At 43.3% G+C, this 26,370-nt stretch overlaps 1 protein-coding gene across 7 annotated transcripts in view; it reads right to left on the bottom strand.

Annotated features, from left to right (window-relative positions):
- The window catches only part of LOC121292470 (ras and Rab interactor 2-like), a 149,644-nt gene that overhangs the window by 72,078 nt on the left and 51,196 nt on the right, over positions 1 to 26,370 (bottom strand). For 2 of the 7 annotated variants that reach the window (XM_041214488.1, XM_041214450.1), the window contains exons 1-2: positions 1,280 to 1,473; positions 48 to 103 (exon numbers count right to left, since the gene is read on the bottom strand). The gene's annotated coding sequence lies outside the window, so the exon portion shown is untranslated. Of the gene's footprint in view, positions 1 to 47; positions 104 to 707; positions 727 to 1,279; positions 1,474 to 26,370 lie in introns of those variants that run through there. The other 5 variants (XM_041214458.1, XM_041214469.1, XM_041214517.1 and 2 more) reach the window with 4 other exon arrangements.

A 26,370-nucleotide genomic window follows, 5' to 3' on the forward strand; every position in this document is an offset into this window, starting at 1 on the left:
GAAGCAGGATTTCAATAGGATATAAACCAACAGAACATTGCACGTACCCGTATTGATTTTTCTTCCACAGGAGATAACTATACCATTAGGAGTCAGAATGTCACTAGGATTAAAAATAAAAGGGATGGTTAGAATAGAACAAAATGAAAAAACAATCCCAAAATATTTCAGCCAACAGTCAAAACATTGATTATATCTAATTTGGCATTTGGTCATAAGATGTAAAACAAGAAGAAATTAAACAGCAAATCATTTTTCCCATATGAAAAGATGCAGTCTGGTTCAAAATGCAGATGGCATATCACCTCTGGTATTGCACACTATCCTACGTGACAGTGAAGTGTTGGGCAAAATTTAAAGTACTCCAAAAGAGGGCTTATGAATACTTCCTATTGGACCACACTCAAAAATACCTCACCTGGCTTGCAAAATATCTCCATACTAAATACAATTTATTAAGTGCATCAAGTTGTATTGACTCTGTAACCCTTAACTCCACCTCTCAATAAATGCCCCACTGACTCTCAGCCTCAGCTTATCCAATACAAAGTGACACTATTACCTACCTGTGAACAAAGCTACATCTTGCTCAAAACAAACATTAAAAAAATTCAACAAATATATTTTTAAGTATTTTATTACTGTCTATAATAGTAATTGTGGAAAAAAAATTAATACGAAGCTTCATTCGTCAGTGTGGCACTTACAAAAACATATGCAGCATGCCAAATGATTTTGGAACTTCAACTATGAGGTTTGCAGCAATCCAAGGAATTAGAACAGGTAATAACCAGCCTATTTACCAACAGACCCTGACTAACCCTACAATAAGAACACCAACTTGCATTTATATAGCACCTCTGACATGCTTCACAAGGGACCTTACAAAACTTTAAGGAATTAATAGCTACAATGCTTTTAATTATCTTAACCACCGCTGTTAGTTCCAGGAGGTTTAACATACGCCTTAGCGTACTTATCTCTCCTTGTAAAGCTACATCTTGTTCGAAACAAACTTTGAACAATTCAACAAATGTATTTTAAGTATTGTATTACTGTCTATAATACTCAATGTGAAAAGAAACAAAATTACTATGAAATTTCTAATGAATTTAGAGACAAAAAAGATAAACTCTGCATATGCAAGTAATATACTTATTTGAATGTTTAACTATGATCATCAAAGGCTGCCTAACCTCAGTCAGCCCCTTATGAATAGCGACAAAACAAAACACTAACAGCAGTCTAAATGAAGAGCCAGCTCTCCAAACGTACTTACCTAAAGAAGTTCTGGATTATTTATAAGCACGGCACAAGAAGTGTAACAGAAACAGCATTCTGCACCAAGCACAGACTTTTGCAGAAACAAAGCAAAGTAGCACCCTTTTTCCTGTGGGCTGCAGTCCAGGTTCTCATAGCAAGCTTCTCTGCTGGGCGAGCCAATAGAAAGAAAATTACTTCTGCAGAGATCATTTGTAATGAGGTCATTTAAAAAGGAAAGTTGGGTCTGCTATCAAACAACTTGCCTCTGCCAACCCACTTCTGTTTGGGATCCAACCAAATGTTATTTATTTCCAGGCGGCTGGGTAATGGCTCACTTGAGAACTCTAGCACTACAGAAATAGGTTCCACAATATACTTCATCCAGCTCCTCCCATTCATATATTTTTAACCCCTTTTGCCATCCTATTTTTGCCCATGACAAAGTTGTCAAGATTGCACCGAGTTCTAGATTCTGCAAGGCTTGATACAATTCAGCAGGCTCAAGAAGCCATCTGGCCTGCTCTTGCTCCAGTCATGTTCTTATTGTGTTTGCTTTTACAATAGTTTTTTTTAAGCAATGGGCATGACAAGAGGCATACAGGTGCAGATGATTGAGTCACAAAGAGAAGGATAGGACCCAGGCTTCCTCCCATTGCCCCGCTGGGTTCTCAATTTCAGCTACATTGCGGTGGGGAAGTAGAGGGTAGAAACTGAGGCCTAAAAAGCAGAGGAAGACATTTCCCTAATTATTCCCACAGGGTAGGCTCTAAGTGGCTGGTCCAGCAGATTTTAGGAAGAATCCTGGGCACCAGGCATTCACACTTCTGGACTAAAAACTGTCATACGGCCATGGAAGAATCTAGAAGAATTAATATTCTTCAATAGAAAAGTCCATGGCATTCACAAGCAAGTTATTATCCCTTTAAACTAAATGTACTTGAAGAAGTTCAACAATCCGATGGAACAAAGTACCATTAACTGACCTTATAAGATATTATTTTTGGGCATGACATAAGATGAGATATACATCAGATATATTGAAGTATAGTAAAAGGACATGGATTTGACAAACTATATTATCATTTTGAAGTGGGAAATTTTAACACCTTTGTACTTTCCCTGAGAATCTGAGCCATCAAAGAATATTTTTGAAATCTAACGATTCAACAATGCACCCCAACAATAAGTTAAATGAAACCTTAACAATCTAACATTTCTTTGATTGAGATAAGACCATAAGGTGTAGGAGCAGAAGTAGGCCATTTGGCCCATTGAGCCTGCTCCGCCATTCAATGAGATCATGGCTGATCTGATCATCCTCAACTCCACTTTCCTACCTTTTCCCCATTACCCTCCAAGAAGAAATTCCTCCTCATCTCTGTCTTAAATGGGTGACACCTTACTCTGGGATTATGCCCTCTGGTCCAAGACCCTCCCAGAAAGGGAAACAGCCTCTCAGCTACCATGTCAAGCACCCTAATAATCTTATATGTTTCAATAAGGTCACCTCTCATTCTTCTAAACTCCAATGAATACGGGCCCAACCTACTCAACCGCTCCTCATAAGAAAATTCTTCCATATCCGGAATCAACCTAGTGAACCTTCTCTGGACTGCCTCCAATGCCAGTATATCTTTCCTTACATAAGGGGGCCAAGACTCTTCACAGTATTCTAGGTGTGGTTTAACTAGTACCTTGTTTAGTTTTAGCAAGACTTCCCTGTTTTTATACTCCATTCCCTTTGAAATAAAGGCCAACATTCCATTTGCCTTCCCTATTACCTGCTGAACTTGTATGTTAGCTTTTTGTGATTCATGCACGAGGACCCCCAAATCCCTCTGTGGAGCAACTTTCTGCAGTCTTTCTCCATTTAAATAATATTCAGCTCCTCTATTCTTCCTTTCAAAGTGCATAACCTTACATTTTCCCACATAATATTCCATCTGCCACATTTTTGCCCACTCACTAAACCTGTCTACATCTCTCTGTAGACTCTCTGTGTCATCCTCACAACTTGCCTTCCCGCCTATTTTTGTGTCACCCACAAACTTGCTGATAGTACATTCACTTCCCTCATCCAAGTCATTAATATATATTATAAATGACTGCTGCCCAGCACTGATCCCAGTGGCACTCCGCTAGTTACAGGTTGCCATCCTCAAAATGCCCCCCTTATTCCAACTCTCTGTCTTTTATTAGTTAGTTAATTCTATATCCATTCCAAAATACCACCACCAATATCATTGGTTCTTATCTTATTAAGTAGTCTTATGTGCAGTACCTTATCGAATGCCTTTTGGAAATCCAAATATATTACATTTACTGGTTCCCCTTTATCTATCCGGCTTGTTACCTCCTCAAGGAATTCTAATAAATTGTCAGGCATGATTTCCCCTTCATGAAGCCATGCTGACTCTGCTTGATTATGTTAGACATTTCTAAATGCTCTGCTATTAGAACTTTTATAATATAGACTCTAACATTTTCCCAAAGACAGATGTTAAGATAACTGGCCTGGAGTTACCTATTTGTTGTCTCTGTGCCTTTTTGAATAAGGGTGTTATGTTGTTTCCAATCCTCTGGGACTTTTCCAGAATCTAAAGCTTCTTGGAAGGTTACTACCAGTGCATCCACCATCTCTGTGGCTATTTCCTTTAATATCCTAGGATGCAACCCATCAGGTCCAGGGGACTTATCAGCCTTTAACCCCATTAGTTTCTCTTGTACTTTTTCTCTAGTGATACTTATTGTATTTATTTCCACCCCTCCCCCCCACCACCCTTTTGCCCCTAGATTATTTAGTGTTTTTGGAATGATATCACCTACTGTTGGATAATTGACACCTTCGATGCTCTTTCCTAAAAAAAGCAAATATAACTAAGGAGAAGCAGACATTGCTGTTACCTAGACATTTTGGTGTCTTTTGCCTTAATATGCTTACATATTCATTAAAGTTGGGTGAGATGCATGTCTAATACATACATATAATCTCAGGTTCATTCAACAGCCAGATTCCAAAAATATAAAATACCTTGACTATCTTAAAGGACAGTCCAGTCACACTTAGTCTTGGGTAGGCCAGTGGATTAGAAAATTTCCCCTTTCCATTTGATCTTTCTTGCCTCCGAGTCACAAGGCTCTGGTTTCAAGACCCACTCCAGGACTTGAGCACAAATATCAAGGTTAACACTCCAGTGCAATACTGAGGGAGTGCTGCATTGTTGGAGATGCCGTCTTTCAGATGAAATGTTAAACTGAGGCCTCATCTGCCTACTCAAGTGGATTTAATAGACCCCAGGGACAATAGTTCAAAGAAGTGCAGGGGAATTATCTCCAGTGTTCTGGCCAATATTTATCCCTCAATCAACATCACAACAGATTGTCTGGTCATTATCATATTGCGGCTTGTCCAAGTTTGCTGAGCACATATCGGCTGCTGTGTTTCGTACATTACAACAGTCACATTTCAAAAAGCACTTCATTGGCTGTAAAGCACTTTGACACACAAGGTGTTTGTGAAAAGCACTATATAAATGCAAATATTTTTAACAGAAATGAAAGTAGATATGCGAGAGAGACAGCTTTCATTCTGAGTGGAAAAGCGAAAAGAGGTGTTGGAAAAAACTATCTTTACTTAAAATAGATAAGGTACCAGGGCTGGGTGAGATGCATCCAAGGGTATGGAGGGAATTGGGAGTGGAAATTGCAGGGGCACTAGTGATAATCTTCCAATCTTCCTTAGACACAGAGGAGGTGCCAGAGGACTGGAGAATTGCAAATATTATACACTTGTTCAAAAAGGGGTGAAAGGATAAAGCTGGCAACTACAGGCCAGTCAGTTTGACCTCAGTGGCAGGAAAATTTCTGGAAATTATAGTATGGGATAAAATCAATAGTCACATAGACAAGTGCAGGATGATTAAGGAAAGGCAGCACGGATTCATTCAGGGAAAATCATGTTTACCTAACTTGCTGGACTTTTTTGAGGAGGTAACAGAGAAGGTCGATAAGGGAAACACTGTTGATGTGGTGTATATGGATTTTCAAAAGGCATTAGATACAGTGCTACACAAGCAAAGTTCTGGGACGTGGAATAAAAGGGAAAGTCGGCACTTGGATAGAAATTGGCTGAGTGACAGAAAACAGGGTAGTGATAAATGCTTATTTTTCAGATTGGAGAAAGGTTTGTAGTGGAGTTCTCCAGGGGTCAGCGGTGGGACGCTTGCGCTTCCTGATATATATCAATGACCTAGACTGTGCAGTACAGGGCATAATTTCAAAATTTGCAGATGATACTAAGATTGGAAATGTTGTCAACTGTGACGGGGATAGTCTTGAAATTCAAAAGGGCATGTTGATGGATTGGGCAGACAAATGGCAGATGAAGTTCAATGCATAGAAGTGAGAGGCAATTCATTTTGGCAGGGAAAATATGGACAGCCAGTGTAAAATAAATAGAGAGACTCTAAAGGAGGTGCAGGAACAGAGGGACCTCGGTGTATATGCACATGGGTCATTGAAGGTGGCAGTCCATGTTGAGAGAGCAGTTATTAAAGCATATAATTTCTTAGACTTTATTAATGGGGGCATTGAGTACAAGAATAAAGAGGTCATGTTGAACTTGTATAAGACACTAGTTAGGCCTCCTCTGGAATACGGTGTCCAGTTCTGGTTGCCATGTTTGAAGAAGGATGTGAAGGCATTGGAGTACAGAAGAGATTCACAAGAATGATTCCAGGGATAAAGAACTGTAGCTATGAGGATAGATTGGAGAGGTTTGGACTCTGTTCCTTGGAGATAAGAAGGCTGAGAGGAGACTTGATCGAGATATTCAAGATCCTGAGGAGTACAGGCATGGTAAATAGTGAGAAACTGTTCCCTCTCAAGCGAATATCAAGAACTCAAGGGCACAGGTTCAAAATAATGGGCAAAAAGAGTAAATGTGATGTGAGGAAAATTTTTACACCCAGAGGGTGGTTGGAGTTGGAACAAACTTCCTGTAAAGGGTGGCGGAGGCAGGTTTAATTGAGGTATTCAAAAGGGAATTGGATTGCTACCTGAAAAGAGAGGAGGTTCAAGGTTACGGGGATAAGGCAGAGGAGTGGGACTAGGTGGAATGCTCTTTCAGAGAGCCAGTGCAGACTCAATGGGCTGAATGGCCTCCTTCTGCACTGTAAGGATACTGTGATACTGAAACCAAATGGAAAAAAGTTTCTCAGTGAGTACAATTATGGAGCTAGATTGACTGTGCAAATTAACACTTGTTAATGTAATAATTTAATTAATTTAATAATGTCAAAGTGAAAGAAGGTAGTCATGCAAACCAGGAGAGTCCCAAGTTTGACTTCTGGTCTGTGTTAATTGGACAGTGGTCAGGACACTGCAATTAGGGAAGGTGGAGAGGTGGGGTGGGGCTAAATAATGGGCGAGGTTCCAATTCCTGAGCACTATCCAGCAATCTGTGTTGGCTGTGCACGCTTGGGTTTCAGGTGAAAACAGGGCGAGACTACACGGCGACGCAGATAAATAGCCTGCAGGCACTCACTGTCACAGGTCAACATGAATGGTCATTTCCATTAAGGTACTGGATGGCACCAAATATTCACAGAATCATAACCCACCAAAAGAACTGCGCTTTCAAACGAGGAGGGGAAAGCTGGGAATGACAATAACAGATGTCTGTACAGGAACTCTTAAATATTCCATTCCACAAGCGTTGTAGGCTTGCCAGGTGGAGGATGAACAGAACTGCAAAAAGGATGTATGGATTAGAACCACACAAACTGTGACTCTTCATTATCGTATTGAAGTAGGAAATTTTAACACTTTCGTGCTTTCCCTGCGAATCCCAGTCACCAAAGAATATTTTAGAAATTTTATGGTTCAAAAATGCGTCCCAACCATTAAGTTAAATTAAACCTTAACAATTCAACATTTCCTTGTTTGAGATGTCACTTTCTGTTGAATAAATGACACTTTTGATACTCTTTTCTAAAAACAAAAATAACTAAGGAGGAGCAGGCGTTGCTACTACCTAAAGATCTTGGTGCCTTTTGCTTTAACCTGCTGGTATGCTCATTAAGGTTGGATAGGATGCATGTCCAGTACATACATAGCTTAAAGACAGTGAATGGTATAATAATTTTGCAGAAAGTAACAAATTATGATCATGATAAATAAGTTACTTTTAAGAAACAAAAGCGAAAGGTGAAATCTTAATGTTCAAACTTGATGATGTCCTGCATTTAATAAAAGTAAAGGCAGGATATGTTAGGGAGGCAGCAATACGCTAATCCTAAACCTAGGAGTTAAACACCTGATGATGTATGTACAAGGCGAATCTCTCAAACCAATCTTTTGAGTGCTGAATGTTCCTTTCTATATTCAGGGTGAGGAAAATCCTACGTGTAGAAATACATAGAAGCCGACTTCCACCTTCATAACATTGCCTATGTCTCCAGCTTATCTGCTACTGAAATACTCATTCATGTCTTGGTTACCTTTGTACATGACTTCCCACGTACTCTGGCCAGTCTCCCAAGTTCTACCCTATATAGACTTGAGGTCACCCAGAGCACTGCTGCCAGTCTCTTAACTCGCACCAACTCTTGTTGCCCCCAATCACCTCTGTGCTTGCTGACCCAAATTGGCGCCTGGTCAAGCAACATCTTACCTTTAAAATTTTCATCCTTGTTTTCAAATCCCTCGATGGCCTTGCCCCACCCCATCTCTAATCTTCTCCAGTCACACAACACTACGAGATATCAGTGCTCATCAAATTCTGGCCCCTTGAGTATCCTCAATTTCAATCACTCCACCATTGGAGGCTGCTTCGGTTGCTTAGGCCCAAGCTCTAGAATTCCCCTCTGTGCCTCCCTACCTCACTTTAAAACACTCCTCAAAACCTACTAAGGTGAATCAAGCTTTTGGTCGTCTGACCTAACGGGTGGAATTTTCCCATCATGCCCCCAGCGGGTTTTGTGCCAGGCGGGGGCAGAGAATCCAGAGGCAAGTAAAAAAAAATTGCAATCCGCCATCATAAAAATAGGTTGGAGTTCCCCAAATTGTGTGTTTATGGCGGGATGGTTATCCTGCTGACGAGTGGCGTGAACGCCATTTGCATTTATCAACACGTGATGAATGCTCATTAAAACAGCTGCTCACTGGAATCTGGTCAGGCCTTCCAATCCTCTGTAACGCCAGCAGGAAATTACGTGGGCCTCAAATCTGTTTGAAAAGGGGTGGGGTGCATATATTGGGTGTTGTCCTCATGTTGCCTACATCTTGATGGTGCCCAACAGGGTGTGTGGCCATGGAGTGCAGGGCTGAGTGCAAATCCAGCAAGACCTTCTGGACCAAGGTCCCCGTGGTGGTCGCCAGCCTTCCCACGATGACCTTGAGGTGCTCGCATGTCGGAGACCCCGACATCTGACAGAATGCAGATGGACCCCTCCATCGTTCGCTCTCACCTGCTGAGTGGCTGTCGAATCGCTGCCTGATGTTCCGCCGCTTGTCGTTGCATCTCCAGCATTGAGTTGGCTGCTGCTTCCAGAGGCTCATCATCTGATTCGGACCGAGCGGGTGGCTGGTCTGCAGCAGTCCTCCGAGTGCCGGAGACCTGGGCTGTCCCTGCCTCCAGCTGCTGTGGGGACGTGTCAGTGAGGTGTTCTCTAGAAAGTGACCCTGAGCCTAATCTACAGCTACCCATCGATGGGTGTGTCTGCGCTGGTGGAGGGTGTGTATGAGTGAGGTGGTGGTTATTCTGGAGCTTCCTCTTCAGATGAAGTCTGTGGCCTCGCATGTTTGTTGGGCTGGCTTGGGAATCTTGATCAGCTTGCACCTAGAAAATAGAGTTTCAGTTAGTGAGCTAGATAAGACTTCATGTGTCTCACTCTGAATGTCAGGGCTTGATGAAGTAATGGAGTTGTGATCTATACTAGGTTGGTGGGAGAGGCCAATCTCCCCTTCCCTACTGGAGCGATCCCTGTCCTCCCCAGCCAGCTTGGCTGCAGCCTCCTCAAACTCACTGAGGGCAATGATGTCGGCCGCCCCTCCCCTGGTCTATGCTCTTTCCCTTCTGTTGTGTGTCAGCTTGGTCTGTATCAAGAAGAAAGCCAGGTATGTGATGAGAAGGGATGGAGCAGAGATTGAGTGAGATGCGTGTCTCCTGAGCCCTCCCCAGAAGGGCCAGAGGATGGAGTGTGAGCAACATAATAAATGAAACGATGGTGATGTGAAAGCCTCGGTGAGGGAATGAGTGTTGATATGTGTCCCCTGCTAATGATTGTGTGGGATCCCTGAAGAGAGCAGCCATTTGAGTGCATGATGCCACGATGAGTGTTTAATATTGGAGGGAATTGAAGGATGACTTACCCTGGAGGAGCAGATGAGATCATTGATCCTCTTCCTGCGCTGGATGGCGTTTCGGGCACAGTTGCCAGCCAAGCTGATCTGCTCCGAGACAGCTTATCACACTGGAGAGGTGAGGCTGCTGTGCTTCCTGCAGCCATCCCTGGGATAGAGAACGTGCCTTTGCACCTGCACCTCTCTGACCAAGGCCTGGAGGGCCTAGTGCATGAAACTGGGTGCTGCCTTCTTCAGGCTCTCGGCCTTCTTCTTCTGGCTGCCAGGCATCTCTAGTGGGCTGGAGTGAGAGAGATTGTGGTGTTGGGCTGGCCTTTAAATATGGTGCCTGGACCTTCAAACCCACCAGCTGACGGCGGGTGGTGAATCAGCTCCCAACTCACCAGGCGATTCGGACGGATACACGCCTTTGCATAATTAATGGCCCTCCAAGCGCAGAATTGGGCGTGAGTTCACGCCACTCCGGACAGCGGGGTGGGCACTGCCGAAACTGCCCCCCCCATCGCACTTCGTCTCATTAATGGAAAGCTCCGCCCGATATCTTATGTTTCTCTGCATCATATTTTATCTTATAATGTTCCTGTGAATCGCCTTGGGACGTTTTGTTACCTTAAAGGCACTATATAAATATAAGTTGTTGTTACAACATGGGAGATAGGTAGTTTGGCCCAACTAGCCTGTCAGCTGTTATTGCCCATACAAGTAAATAATGCTCATCCCAACTACCATCAGGCCGGTTTCCATCATCTGCCGATCCAGTCTAACCTTAAATATTGGCAGTTTCTGGATCAACTACTAGCCATGCAATTCCACATCTTCATAATTCTGTGCTTAAAGAAATTTGTTTACTCTCTGTTCTAAATCTTTTATGTTCAATCTTGTACCTATGTCCCCCTCTTCTAGACCCCTCAACTTCTGTAAACAATTTACTTATTACAGTGGCTAATCTTTTCATCATTTTGAACTCTTCCACCCTATCGTCCATGATCTCCATTGCTCTCACGATAAAAGGTTACATTTTTCAAGCCTCTCTTGCATTTGTTCATACCAGGCAGTAGAATCGGTGTTGCAGCTCCAATAAAACCTCAATATAATCGGCTATAGTGAGGAACTTAATACCATGCGTGGTCTCTGACTGAGGTCTTAGAAGTTTTACGTAGGCTTTTATATTCTGCAATTCTTGTTATAAAACCTTGAATTCAATCGGCTTTTTGTGGCCTTATCCACCTCATGTGCTGCCTTTATGTTGTGTAAATCTGTACCCCCGAATCCATCAGCCCTTCTGCAGCACCAAACCTACATCTTTTCAGAGTAAAAAACGGATATTAGCTTTTTTTAAAACCAGAACACATTACAGTATCTCACACTTACTGACATTGTCAAATTGTCCACCCCTCCCTCATCTTAAATGGTATCCATTTGCTATTTCCTTTGTTGGTCTGTGAAAGAAATAACTGCATGTACACATCATCTAAAAAAGGTAACATGCTCCCTCTACACATACATCCAAATCAGTATTTACAGATTGAACAGAAGCAGCCTCAGAAATGAACTCTGTGGAACACCACTAACCACGTCCTACCACTCTAAAAGGCCCCTTATAATTCTCTGTTTCCTTTTCCCTTATAGTTGCTTTATCCACATGCACTGTGATGTCACCCTGAATAAAGACTCCAAAGTTTCCCCATTACAGAAATTAAACTTGTAATTATTTAGATTAGCCCTATCATCCAATTAAAAGATGGGTACTATATTGAACCCTATCCAACACTCTGGCACTTATCACTAATCAATAGAGTCCTGAGCTATAATTTCTAGGTCCTCACAATTTCCCCTCTCATCAACTAAATTATCTGAACATTTCCTCTTGCCCCTCATAACAGCCTGGACTTTCATCTTTAAGTTGGGTGGTAGGAGTTGGGAAATTTCCTGGCTTGACCTGCCTTGGGAAAAAGACTGCAAAATACCACAAAGACGGGATTTTCATTGCGGGTGCGGGCTGCAGTTGGGCCAGACGACCTGGGGAAGAGATCGGAGAGAGTCACAGGGGCTGCAGGGAGCCAGGGCGGCGTGTTTAAAGGGCCCGCCTTGGTGCTGTTGGACTTCATCACAAGTATAATGAAAAAAGTAGGCCCTCTAGTTCTCACCTCCCACATTACCCCCATGCCCCATCCATGCCATCTTATTGACCCCCTACATGGTCCTTCATGTCCCCCGTGCCAAGGTATGCCACCCATCAACCCCCCCATGCCAAGGTATTCCATGTGCCCCCCCTTGGACCCTCATGTGCCCCCATGCCAAGATAAGCTATCAGTTTCATAATATTTATTTACACAAGATAAAGAGATTTCAAGTGCTTGCAGTTTCAGTCATTGATACTTTAAAGGGTCTGGATGGTTGACACTGGCATGCCTTGGCATGGGGGGGATGTTTTGAACTTGTCTTTCAAAATGTTCCCTCATGCAGACTGACCCTTCAGGAAGTGTCAAAAGCCACGTTACATTGAAAAGCTGGCCTAACTCCATGAAATTTGTGGAGGACTAGGGCATGTCTATCCCCACAATGGACAGGTCAAGAGTACAGGCTGCGGGTTCGCGACCTGAACCAGCCTACCACTTACAAAACCCTGGTAAAAAATTGGAAACCCTGGGAATGGGGTCGGGAATCCCAGAATCAAGTCTTGGCCACCACTTTTATAGGTCCACGGAGTCTCCCTGACTCCGTGAAAATCCAGCCCAATATTTCTCACTCCTTCTCAACTACTTAGGATTCACCTCTTCTCTGATATGATTTGTCTCTGGTAATGTCTGATCTGAAGTACGGTAGTTATTAAGTATCCCCTCCAGCTTTTAATGGTCACCCACAAATTAAAATTCCTCTCCTTTTGGGGGGTGCTTCCTTGTTAAGGACAGGCTTTTGAAAAGAAGGAATTGCATATCCGAGCTCCCTTTTTCCTGAAACCCACTATTATTTCCATAATTTCAAAACTGACATGTTAAAAAACTTTAATTTGCAGACATTAATTATGATTAGTTGACAGACATATTTTTACTTCTATTTAACTAAGTCATCCTGAAATGACTACTTTACTTTTAATGGAATATAGTTCTGCAAACTATTTTCTTTAAAAAAAACGCGGTTGCTTCATAGAAACTGATGCACAAGGCTATTTCCAGCGTGCCTTAGCTAGCTTGCATCATCTTGCTGAAAAACTTACTTTAAAAAGCACGAGCCATCTATTGTTCTAAACTTTACGCTCACTTTTTCTCTTTCTGATTGGATGTTAAACCATATCATACCGCAGTCACTATTCCTAAGATACTGACCCACATTGAGTTCATCAACATCAGCTATATCCTTAGTCATAGCCAAGGTTCATCTAATTTTTCTTTAACCGCCCTTTGTTAATTGCATGATGTATCAATAATTGAGTTGTTGACTAATCATGGAAATTACTCTCAATCAATTAGTCTACAGTCCTGGACAGGAGAGAAGGAAAGTCCCAGTGGAGGAAATTTTTGAGATCCATAGTCCAAAATCACCTATTCCTCCCAATCATGCCATGCCTACACTTGTCCTGTCTCATATTAATCTGATACTCTATCACAAAATATTACTTTCTGAAGAAAAACTTATCGAACTTTGAAAGAATCATTATTCTCTAGAATGCCTATTTACGACTTGCTCAGTGAAATAATGTTTTGAATTTCACTGCCTTCAAGTGCAGTTCATGTCTTCTGATCCTACCAGAATGAGGCACGGTCTACATTAACCCATGCTAATCCAAGTTCAATTTTTCTTCAGAAAAGAGAGCTGAAGTGTTGAACAAAGAAAATTTTAGTGATCAGACCTGTACACAAGACTCAGCATCAGGCATACTGCTACATGTCACCATACTAACAGATGTTGCCAGCTCACAAGAAGAACATTCGAAAGAAAAATAAAGTTGGCAAGTGCAAAGCTTCCAATTAATCACAGGTCTGATTTTTCCCAGAATCCAATGAACATAATGCTTACTGATTCCCAAGGCTGACCTCATTGCTTATGCCCAGTGAGCTTCAAGTCCACAGGGCATTTGTTGGTGGGAACGTACTGTCAGCAATGAGTGCGACACTATCGCTACTTAAAAAGGTTGCTTCACTGTCAATTTGGAAGAAAACTGATGGCTGGCCAACCCCCGTGCTGAGCATTTTCTGCTGCAGTTTCCCCTGCACGAAGTGGCGCAAAAGAGGGCTGCTGCATCGAAAACCTTGGGATCCTCTATACAACTTCATGCGCACAAAATGACTGGTACGTTTGCTCTCATAACAACAGTCACCGTACTTTTAGATAATTCTGAGAAAAGTTACATAGAATGACGTAGAAATTACAGCACAGTAACAGCCCAGTTTTGGAAATTATATTCCACACAAGCCTTCTCCCACTCTAATTATCTCTTTCCCCATATTGCCCTATTCCACTCTCCTTGTGTCAACACTAGCTTAGTCAACCACTCCATGTGCCAACAAGTCCTGCATTCAACAAGTTTTGCATTCTTACCACTGCATGTGTGAAGAAGTTCCTCCTAAACGCTACAGTTGATCTGTTTGTGGCTTTCTTATATCTATGCCCCTTGGTCTGGATTCACCTGCAACTGTAACAGTTTTTCAACATCGGCCCTATCAAATCCATTCATAATTTTAAACACCTCTATTCAAAATCATGAAGGGCCTGGACAGGTTAGATGAAGCAGTTCCCACTCATGAAGGGATCAAGAACGAAAGAGCACAGATTTAAAGTAATTAGTAAAAGAAGCAAAAAAGTGATATGAGGAGAAACTTTCTTATGCAGTAAGCAGTTAGGGTTTTGAATGCTCTGCCTGAGAGTGCAGTGGAGGCAGGTTCAACTGAAGCATTTAAAAGGGAATTAGAATTTCATCTAAAAAGAAAGAATGTGCAGGGTTACAGGGAGAAGGCAGGGGAATGGCACTAGTTGAGTTGCTCATTCGGAGGGGCAGTGCAGACATGAAGGGCCAAATGGTCTCCTTCTGCACCACAACAATTCTGTGATTCTATCAGGCGTCCTCTTACCCTCACCTCTCTGAACTCGCAGCACTCTAATCTCTCAGGTCCAACCCTGACATTGTCATCAAACCTGCTGACAAGGGTGGTGCTGTTGTTGTCTGGCGCACTGACCTCTACCTCGCAGAGGCTGAGTGTCAACTGCAGACACTTCCTCCTACCTCCCCCGGACCAGGAGCCCACTATGAACATCAAGCCATCGTTTCCAGGACTGTTACTGACTTCATCTCCTCTGGAGATCTTCCTTCCACAGCTTCCAACCTCATAGTCTCCCAACCTCAGACGGCCCACTTCTACCTCCTACCCAAAATCCACAAACAGGACTGTCCCGGCAGACTGATCATGTCAGCCTGTTCCTGCCCCATGGAACTCATTTCTTGCTATCTTGACTCCATTCTCTCTCTCCTTGTCCAGTCCCTTCCCACCTACATCCGTGATTCCTCTGACACCTTACGTCACATCAACAATTTCCAGTTCCCTGGCCCCAACCATCTCCTCTTCACCATGGACGTCCAATCCCTTTGCACCTCTATCCCCCACCAGGATGTTCTGATGGCTCTCCGCTTCTTCCTCGAACAGAGGCCCAAACAATCCCCATCCACCACTACTCTCCTCCGTCTGGCTGAACTTGTTCTCACACTGAACAATTTCTCCTTAAACTCCTCTCACTTCCTCCAAATAAAAGGTGTGGCTATGGGTACCCGCATGGGCCCCAGCTATGCCTGTCTCTTTATGGGGTATGTGGAATATTCCTTCTTCCAGTCCTACTCCGGCCCCCTCCCACAACTCTTTCTCCGGTACATCGATGATTACTACTTCATGCTCTCGTCTGGACCTGGAAAAATTTATTAATTTTGCTTCCAATTTCCACCCCTCCATCATTTTCACATGGTCCATCTCTGACACTTCCCTTCCCTTCCTTGACCCCTCTGTCTCAATCTCTGGTGATAGACTGTCCACCAATATCCATTACAAGCCTACCGACTCCCACAGCTACCTCGACTACAGCTCCTCACACCCCACTTCCTGTAAGGACTCCATCCCATTTTCTCAGTTCCTTCGCCTCCGTCGCATCTGTTCTGATGATGCCACTTTCAAAAACAGTTCCTCTGACATGTCCTCCTTCTTCCTTAACCGAGGTTTTCCACCCATGGTGGTTGACAGGGCCCTCAACCGTGTCTGGCCCATCTCCCGCGCATCTGCCCTCACACCTTCTTCTCACTCCCAGAAAAAATGATAGGGTCCCCCTTGTCCTCACTTATCACCCCACCAGCCTCCGCATTCAAAGGATCATCCTCCGCCATTTCTGCCAACTCCAGCATGATGCCACCACCAAACACATCTTCCCTTCACCCTCCCCGGCGGCATTCCACAGGGATCATTCCCTCCAGGACAACCTGGTCCACTCGTCCATCACCCCCCTGCACCTCAACCCCCTCCCACGGCACCTTCTCATGCAACCACAGAAGGTGCAACACCTGCCCCTTTACTTCCCCTCTCCTCACCGTCCAAGGGCCCAAACACTCCTTTCAAGTGAAACAGCATTTCACTTGCACTTCCCTCAATTTGGTCTACTGCATTTGCTGCTCCCAACGCGGTTTCCTCGACATTGGAGAGACCAAACGCAGACTGGGTGACAGCTTTGCAGAACACCTTCGTTCTGTCCGCAAGCATTACCCAGACCTCCCTGTCGCTTGCCATTTCAACACTCCACCCTGCTCTCTTGCCCACATGTCCGTCCTTGGCCTGCTGCATTGTTCCAGTGAAGCTCATCGCAAACTGGAGGAACAGCACCTCATCTTCCGACTAGGCACTTTACAGCCTTCCGGACTGAATATTGAGTTCAACAATTTTAGATCATGAACTCTCTCCTCCATCCCCTCCTACTTTCCGATTCCCCCCCCCTTTTTTCCCAATAATTTATATAGATTTTTCTTTTCCCACCTACTTCCATTATTTTTAAATGTATTTCCATCCATTGTTTTATCTCTACCATTTAGCCTATTTCGATCCTTTCCCCCCACCCCACCCCCATTTGGGCTATCTGTACTTTGCTTGTCCTGCTTTCTACCCTTAATTAGCACATTCCTTAGATAATATCACCACCTTCAACTCCTCTTTGTCCTTTTGTCTGTGACATCTTTTGGTTATCTCCACCTATCATTGGCCCTCTATCCAGCTCTACTCCCCCCCTCCCCCCGCCCCCCCCCCCCACCCCCCCCCCAACCAAACCAGCTTATATTTCACCTTTCTTCTATTTTTACTTAGTTCTGTTGAAGGGTCATTCGGACTCAAAACGTTAACTGTGTTCCTCTCCGCAGATGCTGCCAGACCTGCTGAGTTTTTCCAGGTATTTTTGTTTTTGTTTTGGATTTCCAGCATCCGCAGTTTTTTTGCTTTTATCTCCTCTTACCCTTCTTATTCCAAGTGAAAAGAGCCCCAGTTTGCTCAAGCTTTGCCAAGAGTTGCATCCTTCCTATATTGGCAATATCCTGGTGAATCTTTTCTACACTTTCTTCTGTCCCAGTTATACTATTTTTCAAGGGTTTTAGTGGCTCTTTCATGAAGGTGGTAGCCCTGCAGAAATTCATCCTCTTTGGGACATAGCCTCTTCATTGAGCTAGTTCAGGAGTTAGTTCATGCCTTTGGGACAAATGAGAGATCATTGTTTAGATCACTTTTGTGCATTGCAATAAATACTCAGAAAACTCCTTATAAGGAATTACTTTCACTGCTCTACTGATGGGAAACCAGATTTCCCTGAAGCTCAGAACCATTGTCTACAGGCCTCAGCGAGCATAACTCATTTGGAAAGGAAAAATTAGACACCCAACTGTAAGATTTATACTCCAGATAATTTGCCTGCATTTCAAACATAGTAATGCATTTAGAAGAAGAAAAATATAGCAGCTGGCTACAAAGGAGGGAGCTTTAACAATGTGTTTCAACTGACAAACTCATCTTTTACACAAAACACAGGCACAGTAACTATTACGTAAAGCAGATGTGTCAACCTTTTACTAGGACCTCCACAAGGATGATAAAGGCTCCACTATTCTGTAATTGAATGAATAGAGACAGGGTGTGAGTTCATCTCTTTTCAAGGTTATTTTTGGCATCTCTGACATTTGAAAGACTGTTGTGTTGCTTGTTGACAGGTCTGGTTGATATTATAATCGTGGTGGTTACACCCTTTTGATTGGGGTGAGCAGACATGGGTCTTACAATTTGCATTACATTACTGACTTTTGGCACAGCCTCTACTTTTTGCCCCGCCCCCCCATCCCCCTTGCTGTTCTGCAAGCGAAAACATATTTAAAAAATCTTGTAGGATCGGACAGTCACGATAATCAGGTTGTTATTTGAGGTGCAAAGTTGTTTTTAATTTCCCTTAAATTTCGGAGAGAAAATCGAACAGTTGTGTGATAGCACAGTGGAGACTGATAGTTAAAAAGTCGTGTTCGCACTCCATTTTCCTTTTCTCAATAACAACATACCTTCAATTCTGTAAGTCTATGGGGGACAAAATTGGCCATCTGCACTAGCGCATATGGGGCTCATAGCAAGCTGGCAGATCTTTACAATGCAACCAAAGTCATGGTTTCTGGAGCAGTGGAGTGCCGGGTCATCAACAGTGCTCTCAAGTGGCACTTGCTTAGCAATAACCTGCTCACTGACGCCCAGTTTGGGTTCCGCCAGGACCTATCAGCTCCTGACCTTGGTTCAAATATGGACAAAAAGGAACTGAACTCCCAAGGTGAGGTGAGAATGACTGCTCTTGACGCCAAGGCCACATTTGATCGAGTGTGGCATCAAGGAGCCCTAGAAAAACTGAAGTCAATGGGAATCATGGGGAAAACTCTCCACTGGTTGGAGTCATACTTAGCACAAAAGAAGATGGTTGTGGTTGTTGGGGGTCAGTCATCTCAGCTCCAGGACATCCTCCAGGACTGCAGGAGTTCCTGAGGGTAGTGTCCTTGACCCAACCATCTTCAGCTGCTTCATCAATGGCCTTCCTTCCATCATAGGGTCAGAAGTGGGGATGTTTGCTGATGATTGCACAATGTTCAGGACCATTCGCAACTCCCCAGATACTGAAACAGTCCATATCCAAATGCAGCAAGACCTGGACAACATCCAGACTTGGGCTGACAAGTGGCAAGTAACATTCGCACCACACAAGTTTCAGGCAATGACCATCTCCAACAAGAGAGAATCTAACCATCGCCCCTTGACATTCAATGGCATTACCATCACTGAATTCCCCACTATCAACATCCTGGGGGTTGCCATTGACCAGAAACTGAACTGGACTAGCCATATAAATACTGTGCCTATAAAATTAAGTCAGAGGCTAGGAATCCTGCGCTGAGTAACTCATCGCCTGACTCCCCAAAGCCTGTCCACCATCTACAAGGCACAAGTCAGGAGTGTGATGGAATGCTCCCCACTTGCCTGGATGAGTGCAGCTCCCACAACACTCAAGAAGCTTGACACCGTCCAAGACAAAGTAGCCCAGTTGATTGGCACCACTTCCAAAAACATTCACTCCCTCCACTACCGACGCAGTAGCAGCACTATGTACCATCTACAAGATGCACTGCAGGAATTCACCAAGGCTCCTTCAACAGCACCTTCCAAGTGCACAACCACTACCATCTAGAAGGACAAGGGCAGCCAATAGATGGGAACACCACCACCTGGAAGTTCCCCTCCAAGTCACTTACCATCCTGACTTGGAAATATATTGCTGTTCCTTCATTGTTACTGGGTCAAAATCCTCAAACTCCCTTCCTAACAGCACTGTGGGTGTACTTACGCCACAAGGGCTGCAGCAGTTCAAAAAGACAACTCACCACCACCTTCTCAAGGGCAACTAGGGATGGGCAATAAATTTTGGCCCAGCCAGTGAAGCCCACACCCCATGAATGAATAAAAAAAATAGGAAATGGATAAGTGCCCAAAAATGTAGCAAAATAAACTATTACAGGAAAGTTCTGTGGGTCTGGACTTGTGGAACCGACATACAGTTATAGACAATGATGAAGAGAAGGACGGAGACAGAGGGGAAGAAAGTCATAACGAACAGAAAAGCACTGTGGTGTAAATATCTGCCCATGGGTAAAAGAAAGACACCATCCAGGAGAAGACAATTAGTTGTGGGAGATCTAGAAAGCACAAAGGAATATGTGGAAAGATGTGAGGAAAGCGAGGGAAACTGGCCTGAAGACATGGTTCCCATAGGAGCCTCCATTAACAAAAAGCAAAATGGAGACATTGCACAGAAAGAGCATAGTTAAATCAGACTGATATTGATCACCTGGTTACATCCATTTTTGTGAATTGAGTGTGTGTTTATCATGGATTAAAGAGATAAAGCAGAAATAATTATCTCATGAAAATACTCCAGATTATACATTAGTAAATATAAAATCCCATGGGGGAGAATTTTCTCCCCGTCGGAGGGATTGGGCGGGTGCACAGCCGAGCGCCACCCGTGATTGGCTGGGCGCTGCCATTTTACGTGGGCGGGCTAATTAAGGCCCACCCAGTGTGAGGCGCACCGAGGAGCACTGAGCGCATACACGCAAAAGAGCGCAGAAATCTCCCTGAGGCACAGAGCTGCCTCGGAGAGATTAGTTTGATTTTTTTTTAAATGTTAATCAAAAGAGAAAAAATAATTTTTAAGACATGTCCCCTTATGTGACAGTGTCACACGAGCTGGGGCATGTCAACGGACTTTAATAAAAACTTTCATTCAACTTATAAACCCCTCATGAAACCTCACCACGCCCGTGGAGGATGTTTCATGAAAAATGCGAAGGCTGCCTGGGCTCTTTGCCTGCCCCCCATCAACCGTAAGGTTGGGCAGGCAGCTCCATTAATTCATATTTAAATGGCCTTAATAGCCCTTTGACAGATCGGCGGGCGTGCAGGTGACTCCGGTGGGTGCCTGCTGAACTGAAGATCTGAATGACCTGCGCTGATGTCGGGACGCGCACCCCCGCTTGCCGACCTGAAAATTCTGGCCTTGGAATCTGGCAATAGTTTGGTGGGAGTTGAAAATGGAAAATAGCTCATTCATGGCTAATTGACTTTACCAGTTAAGACTCTAACAGTTCTGTTGAAGGGTCATGAGGACTCGGAAGCTCTTTATCAAATCACAACATCAATACCCAAGAAGCAACAATATCCAGCAAACATAAAATAAACACAAGTAGTCTGGCGTGATTTAATTCAAATATATATTTAATACATTATGACAGAAGATGTTATATATGTTAATTACCAAAATATGATGGCCCAAATTTTGCGGTCACTTGGCATTAACTTTGCTGACAGCTGCCCACAGAGTTTTTGCGGGCTTTTAAGACAAGACTTGTTCTAATCAAGTGTCTTTCCCAAAGCAGTGGCCTCTAGAGGGGGTATATGACATTTCAGCAAGGTAAAATACAGCAAGGTTCTTCAACCAATCAGATCGAAGAATCCTCACTGAGGCATACAGAGTCTAAACCTGGGAGTATAAATCAGGAAATATAAATTAGATTTACATCATTTAATCAAAATTGAAAAACACAGATGGGATGAAGGGAGCAATAAAAGAGGCAGACAGAAAATGTAAAAATATAGATGTATTGTTTTTCATTTCCAACGCTAGTTTTCTTCTGAAAGAATGAGACTCTGTGTGTAAGATTAAATTTTCAGTGTTAGAGAGGTTGTTCAGCGATCATTGTCACTTAACATGCTGTTAAAAATTCACCTGCTGCTGAGTGCGCTAACACTAACATTCGGTCCAGAACTTACCATCTCCAGGGAATGCACCCCAGAAGACACGCTGGGGGACTCCCTGGAAGTCTCCATGCAAGGGCTGCCTGGGAATTATCCAGAAACTTCCAATAAGAGATTACCCTGCACTGGGAACCATCCGATACTCCGATTTAAATCGAAGGTTTCAGATTGTTCAGACTGTGTTAGCAGAATAGTTGCCCATGAAAAATTAGAAAAATGAAAACGATGCCTGGGTAACTGTAGTACTGACCCACACCTGACCATCAACCCCCCGCCTCGACTACCCCACCTACTCCTTACTATCCACTCAACCACCCTTCACCTCCCTGACTACACCCCCATCTACTGCCCCCATAAACACCTGACCCGAACCTACCCTACCACCCCCAAGTAACCCCCACCTCCCCAACTGAGCACCCAGCTCTTTCCAGATTCAACATACCCTCCACCACCTTCTTGACCTCCCAACACCGCCACCTTGACTGACTACTTGACCCCACTGCCGACTAGCCACCTGACAACCCCCATCCAATTCCCCAACTGACCAACTGACCCTGTCGACCCATCCTACCACACCCATCCTCAACTGACCATCCTACTCCACCCCTCCCCACCACCCCAATCCCCCGCAAAATCCTATCCACCTACCTTACACACTTACCTTCCCCCTTGGCTTTTCAAAGTGGCTGTGACTTTACAGCAGCCAGTGCCTTAAAAAAGCGTGTCAGGTTTCCTTACCTCCGACACTGCTGCCTTAGACTGAAGGCACTGGGAACCCGCTGCACTGCACTGAACTTTTCTGAGGAGGCCTGAGTCGGTAAGTCGTGTGCGAAAAAATATGCAGGTAAATAAAAAGGAGCGGCAATCCGACTGTGCTTACCACTCCATGGAAGTTCTGGCCCTTCCAGTCACCTTTAGTGTGGAAATACAGGGCAAGTACAGCAAGTTCAGTCATTTCAGTGCCGAGCCTATTGGCAAGGACTGTAACAGTGCATCCTATGGAGGAGTTGTTCCTTATTATTCTACTCATTATACTACCATTATTCTTATTGCAAAATTTGGTCCTTAATTACTTGTTTAGTTCCTCCATGGCCACTGATACTTTTCCTCCACCCAAGTAGTTTGTTCTAAAATAATTTCTACTTTACCATGCCCCCTTGAAACTCTGGTGATGCTCATTTCAAACAAGATATAGGGAGCAAATCCCAGTGAAACATGAAGAAAAAGGAAAGCTTTTTCCTTTAAAACTTCAATTGTTCATAATTGCATGTGTATAATATATATATATATATATCAATCACCAAGTTTCAGCTATTCCTAGATTTCAATCATCAATTGATGATCTTCGGCAAGTTAATGCAGACAAGACATAACCCAATAATTGCACAATGCAGCAAAAAGGTGAAGAAATATGAGCTCATGGTAAAGAATATATGAACAATTTATTAATGGTTGATTAGAAAAGGAGAAAACAAGGGTAAATCCTGATTGAAAATTCTATACTCAGTCATGTTTGCACACACACATACACACACACAGACATACACACACACACACAGACATACACACACACAAATGCATTTTGACAATTTATCCCAGAAACAATGGTGTCCAAATAATCTTTGGTATCCAATTTAGATTAATGCCCGTGTTCAGTTTATCTTTACTGTAAAGATTCAACATTCAACTTTCCCTCTGTAGTTCGTAGAAAAACCACATCTTGCAGCTATGATTTAAAATACTAAAAATGTTTATATAATTTATTTCCTGGCAATTAAATTATTGTGAAGCCCACTGCAGTTATGTCACAATTTTAATCTTTCAATGAGTCCATTATGCATCAACCACAAGCTGCCTGAGGCTAAACAATGTTAACTGGCGACAAGAACTGTTAAAAATCTAGGGAACACATTAAATCTGTTCCCAATAATTGTTTAATTAATTACAGGCAGTATCTTAACTTGCTGTAAATTTCTCAAGCATCATTCTCATGTTTTATGATGCAATCCAGACCTTAAATGAAATTAAAGCATGACAACAATGACTTAGCTATATTATTCTCTGGCATTTATATAAGCACCGACACCATATTAAAACATCCCAAGACATTTGACAAGAGCATTATCAAACAAAAATTTGACACTGAACTAGGTAAGAAGGTATGAGGACAGGTGACTAAAGTTTGGTCAACAAGGTAGGTTTTGAGAAGCACCTTAAACGAGAAGATAGAGAGTCAAAGAGGTTTATGGAGAGAGTTCTAGAGCTCAAAGCTTAGGAAGCTGAAGGCACAGCAACTAATCGAGGAGCAATGAAAATTAGGAATGTTCAGGAGGTCAGAATTGAAGTAGCGCAGGGATCTCAGTGAGTTGCAGGACTGCAGGAGGTTACAGAGATAGGGAGAAATTATGGAGGGATTTGAAAAGAAAGGAAAATCAGCACAACCCTGCTGTGCATTGTACTCATACCACTCAGTAAACCCCTTTTTTTAGTGTGATTCATGTCAGTGCAGACAAATGGAAGGAGGTAGATTTTGAGATAATTTCTGAAGATAGGCGGCGAGGTAAGCAAGGCAGAGGAGTTTGGTATAGGAATTGCAGGGAACAGGAAAAATCCTAAAACACTTTACATACACTAAAATACATTACAAAAACAGAATTACCTGGAAAAACTCAGCAGGTCTGGCAGGATCTGCGGAGAGGAACACAGTTAACGTTTCTAGTCGAAATGACCCTTCATTAGAACTAAGTAAAAATAGAAAAGAGCTCAAATATAAGCTGGTTTAAGGTGGGGGGGGGGTGGAGCTGGATAGAGGGCCAGTGATAGGGGGAGATAGCCAAAAGATGTCATAGACAAAAGGACAAAGAGGTCCTGAAGGTGGTGATATTATCTAAGGAATGTGCTAATTAAGGGTAGAAAGCAGGACAAGCAAGGTACAGATAGCCCTAGTGGGGATGGGGTAAAGGAATCAAAGCGGGCTAAAAGGTAGAGATAAAACAATGGATGGAGATACATTTAAAAATAATGGAAATAGGTTGGAAAAGAAAAATCTATATAAATTATTGGAAAAAAATTGGGGGAATCGGGAAGGGGGGTGGGGATGGAGGAGAGAGCTCATGATCTAAAATTGTTGAACTCAATATTCAGTCCGGAAGGCTGTAAAGTGCCTAGTCGGACAGACCAAAGGTATTCCGCAAAGCGGTCACCCAGTCTGCATTTGGTCTCTCCAATGTAGAGGAAACCACTTTGGGAGCAATGAATGCAGTAGACTAAACTGAGGGAAGTGCAAGTGAAATGCTGCTTCACTTGAAAAGAGTGTTTGGGCCCTTGGACGATGAGGAGAGGGGAAGTAAAGGGGCAGGGGTTGCACCTTCTGTGGTTGCATAGGAAGGTGCCGTGGGAGAGAGGTGAGGTGTAGGGGGTGATGGAAGAGTGGACCAGGGCGTCACGGAGGGAACAATCCCTGCGGAATGCCGCCGGTTGGGGGCGGGGGGGGGGGCAGGGGGGTTTGAAGGGAAGATGTGTTTGGTGGTGGCATCATGCTGGAGTTGGCGGAGAATGATCCTTTGAATGCGGAGACTGGTGGGGTGATAAGTGAGGACAAGGGGGACCCTATCATGTTTCTCGGAGGGAGAGGAAGGTGTGAGGGCGGATGCGCGGGAGATGGGCTGGACACGGTTGAGGGCCCTGTCAACCACTGTGGGTGGAAAACTTCGGTTAAGGAAGGCTAACTTCTTAGATTTGTTCAACATGCATCATGGAATCATTTAACACGCTGCTGAACCATTACAACAGGCAAATAGGCTTTGGTATAATATCTTCACCAAAGGATGCATATCCAAAAATGCAACATTCCCTCAGCAGTCCATTGAAAAGCAATTTTAGGTGCCCAAATCCTGGAGCAGGGCTTCCAGCCTCAGAATAGCAGAGAATGCCTGCTAATATGTATTATGCAATACTAATTAGTAAGCATCCAATACCCATCCCTAGAGTCGACCATTTAATACGGGAGTGGAGTCACAATATAATGTAGGATTGGAGTCACGTGTAGACCAGATCAGGTTGGGCTCACGGGTTCCTCCCTGAAGGGCGTTGGTGAACCAGCTAATGACAAAATGTTAAGTTTTCTAGTGCCAGCTACGATTTATTAGATTATATGAATTTCATTTCCCAACCTGCCATGTTAGACCCTCTGGGTTGCTAGTCGCATGGAGGATATGATTATGGAATGGGGAGTGCCCTGTTGGGGCTGGAATGGAGAGGGTCAGCAGCAGCCAATTGCATAATCTTAATTTTGGATAAGGTCATGACTGTGTATTTCAAGGCTGAAACATATTTAGATCAAATTCTTTTTCTGGGGCAGTGGACATGAGGTATCATTTATTACATGACAAAGTTTCCAAAATTACAAACTGAAGTTAAAGTTTGAAGTAGTTTAAAATGAAGAAAAAAAACGCTATTAAGCCTTTTATTGTTATGATTATATCTGACAATTAGCCCAAGGTTTAATCCAGTATTAATGTTAAGCCTGATAAAACCTGGAACCATTTATGTCGATGTACTGCTCTCGTATTGTGATCCACATACTGCTTTCCCAGTTTAGTATGTCATCCCGTTTCCGTATTGACAACATACTGCTAAGTTGTGCCACATACACATGGTTATAAAAAGTAGGGAGGAGAAGCTGCTAACCGAGCAGCTGTCAATATTTAATTCTGACTTGATGTTTGTATATTTTATAGGTTGAAATCAAAGTTTTCCAAAGACATGTGTTCAGTTTTATTGTTCCCAAAAGAACACAACTGTTTGCAGTTGACCCAAAACCCAAAATTCAGAAGACTGATCCTTAATGTAGCGTTATCTGTGCATTGTTCACAACATCATCTTTAATCTCTTT

Source organism: Carcharodon carcharias, chromosome 2, assembly GCF_017639515.1.
Source record: "Carcharodon carcharias isolate sCarCar2 chromosome 2, sCarCar2.pri, whole genome shotgun sequence".
Classification (NCBI taxonomy): Eukaryota; Metazoa; Chordata; class Chondrichthyes; order Lamniformes; family Lamnidae; genus Carcharodon; species Carcharodon carcharias.